Consider the following 3,634-nt stretch of genomic DNA (forward strand, 5'->3'; position numbering starts at 1 on the left):
AAGGGGTGCAGCAAATTGAGCTGAGCCTTTAATGAGCAAGGCAAGGTTATTGTCTTACATTTATTGTTCTTTTCTCTCTGTACCAAAAAAGTTCTGAACACACCTTCTGATGCCAGTGACCATGATCTTTGAGGGTTTCCTGTTATGGGCAAGCCACACCCCATCATTCCACATTATGAGGGTACTCTAATAGTTTTCTACACCGACGTGGGGAATGGAAGAATATACAGTTCTGACACCCTCAAATCGGGGAGAGGAAATTCTCCATCAAGGAACTGAAGCTCTGTGTTTTATTTTTTTTCTTGTTTATTCCTTTATGGTTGTGGCCATACCCGGATATGCTCAGGGCCTTCTGGCTCTGCACTCAGTAATGAGTGATTGAAGAACTGTCTGGGAAGCCTATGAATATACCTGGGTCCTATGGATGCAAGGCAAAACCACTATCCACTCTGCTCCTGTTGCAGCGGCCCAAGCTGCATGCTGGATCCTTAATGACCCCATTTAAGCAAATAGAAGGGCTGAAAATCTTAAATCTGGGAAAATTTGGACCATGCAAGTTATGCTGAAACGCCACAATATGGGGTTGTGGGCGTTTCCGTCCCTCTCCATGCTGGTTTCTCTAAGAATTTTCCACCCTTAAGTTTGTTTCTGTTTTAAACATAGGGTAATTAAAGATCAAGCACAGAGCTTCAAAAGGGCGTGGTAGGAGAGCCTTGAGGATGCTAGTTTTTCACACAGGTAACCAGCATTCGATTCCCGCCTTCAGATCTTGTGGGGGACATAGATGAATCACCTTGGGGGTCAAGTACGCTGCTCCCTCTTTGTCTCTGGACCACGACGGGTGCAGAAGATTGACCCTGACGTGGACACAGCAAGGCAAAGCTGCAAGGCTGGAGCCATATCACAGCGGGTATGGCGTTTGCCTTGCATGCGGCCGACATGGCCAACCCAAGTTTGATTGCTCCACCCCTCTCGGCAAGCTACCGAGAGTATCTTGCCTAAAAGGCAAAGCCTGCCAAGCTACCCATGACATATTCGATATGCCAAACACAGTAACAAGTCTCACAATGTTACTGGGCCCACTCGAGCAAATCGATGAAAAATGGGAGGAAAGTGACAGTGACAATCTGAGCTGAAAAACATCAGAAGCCACTTTGTTATGTCTGCGACCAGACCATTTAGAAGTATTTCCTGCTATGGGCAACCCACACCTCATCACCCCACGTTCTGAGGGTACCCAACTCTCTTCTAGGAGGAAGAGGCAGCATGGATGCAGCAAGTTACAGCTCAGAAACACCCACGTTGTGGTGAGCTATTTCTTCAATAAGGGACTGAGGCTGTTTTGGTTTTATTTGGTTTGTTCATGGTTTGGGAGCCACAAATCCAGCAATGTGCAGAGGTTCTCCTGGCTCTGTACTCAGGAAGCACTCGGGAATGATCGTGGGGCTGTATAGAGAGCCAAAGGATGCAAGTGTTTTCTTTCACTTGGGTAACCTGGGTTCGATTCCAGCATTCAGATATTGTGGGGTACATAACTGGACTCTCTATAAACAGTGCTCCTCTCCCAAAGGCCAGGAGCTTCTCTCCTGGGGTGGTTTGTGTTCATGAACTAAGCAGAACAGTCTGCGAGTAGCTTTTCCCAGGGGAGCGCTTGTTTGTAGCGTGGGCGCTCACTTCCTACTGGTAACCCACAGAAGACATCCCACCTGTCTTGGCATCCTCATGGGGCTGAGGGCATAACTGCTCACTCGAGATTTTGTCACAGTGTGCATGACCAGAAGAATTCCACCTGGGCTGTTTCTACCCAAGGAACAGCAGAGAAGGATTCCAATTACTGTGCTGTGCCTGATAGTCTTCTCGTCAAAAAAATTCTAGACCTGCAGGTTGGTTTCTAACATTAACCCAACTTGGTTGCAATTCTGACACGTGGATGGATTTTCCAGGCAACGACCTAATGTTTCAGCAAGATGGACAAGCAAAATAGACCGACGGCAGGTCACATAGCTGTGTAATTTTTTTCCAACTCTAAGAACAGACACAGTAATGGAAATAACTCCCTCTGCAGAAAATTGAAGCACCAGTTTAGAGCGAAAATAAAAGGGGCCCAAGACTGGGATTGGTACTAGCTTAGTGTGGAGCTTAGTGGGATAGCTTAGTGGGATACACGTGCGAAGGCAATGATGCATCCCCACACAGCCGAGACAGACCTTTGAAAACATCTCACCTATAGCAGATACCTCTCGAGGATCAATGAGTTTTCTGTTATCTTGCTCTATTTACTTAGGTGGGGAGAGGGTCACACCAGCAGTGCTCAGGGATTCCTGCTGCTGGGACTCTCAGGGCCGCGAGAGATAACCACGAAAAAACTGTCTTTCTTCAAACACTCTTGAACTTATTCGCCAACGTGGCTTGGCACATGCCTCAGGCAACCGCAAGCGAATGTCCGAGCTGGCAAAACAATGCAGAGAAGCCATCAAGGATGATCTCAAAGACAGGAGAACACTGATGCTGGTAGATGCGGCAGAAGCCGGGAAAAGCATTTGTAATGCCCGCCTGTCCTTCACCAACTGCAAGACCAAGATGACTGCCCTCCGACATCCTGATGGATCTATCACATCTTCCAGAAGGGCAATCAGAAGATTATTTATGAATTCTACTCAGATCTCTTTAATAGCCACATCCAATTGCCCAGATACCACATTCCGCACAATAGATATATCGTTCCCAATGTTCCCCCTTCCGAAATTCAACATGCCATCTCGTCAGTAAAGAAACAAAGAGCACCTGGCCCAGACAAGATCAGACCTGAACACCTGAAGAACTTACCATCAGTACTCATCAATACACTGGCTCGGCTCTTCACACGCTGTCTGAATGCAAGGTTCCATCCCAATGGAAAACCAGCAAGACTTTCATGCAGCAACACGGTTGGAACTGGAAGATACCGTCTTGACTGAAGTTAGCCAGAAAAAGAAAAAAAAACTATACAAGAAGGGAGACATCCACAACATTGGCAACTATCGCCCAATCTGCCTATTGTCTGTCATCTACAAACTGTTCACTCGAGTCATCCTGAATAGGATTAGCAGAATACTAGATGAAGAACAACCATGTGAAAAAGCCGGGTTCTGAAAAGAATTCAGTACCATCTACCATATCCACATGATTACTAAACTCATTGAGCTTTCTCAGGAGTTCAAGATGCCGCTCTGTCTAACGTTCATTGATTTAAAGAAGTACTTGATTCTGTTGAGACGGAAGAGGTCATAGAAGCCCTAGCCAATCAGGGTTTACAAACTCAATACATCAGGATCCTCCGTGAGCTCTATTACGGATTCACTAGTGATCGTTGATGTCAAGAGAGGGGTTCAGCAGGGTGATACCATTTCACCGAAACTCTTCAGTGCCACCCTCGAGAACATCATGCGACGACTGGAATGGGAAGGAATGGGAATGAAGATAGATGGTTGGCAATTACACCACCTCCGCTTTGCTGATGACATTGTTGTAATAACACCAGACATCAGCCAAGAGGCACAAATGCTGACCTACTTCGACTGTGAGTGTGGAAAGATCGGACTACAGCTGAATCCTACAAAGATAATGTTTATGAGAAACAGCCTCGTTCCTGACG

Source organism: Sorex fumeus, unplaced genomic scaffold (genome assembly GCF_029834395.1).
Source record: "Sorex fumeus unplaced genomic scaffold, SorFum_2.1 ptg000019l, whole genome shotgun sequence".
NCBI classification, from domain to species: domain Eukaryota; kingdom Metazoa; phylum Chordata; class Mammalia; order Eulipotyphla; family Soricidae; genus Sorex; species Sorex fumeus.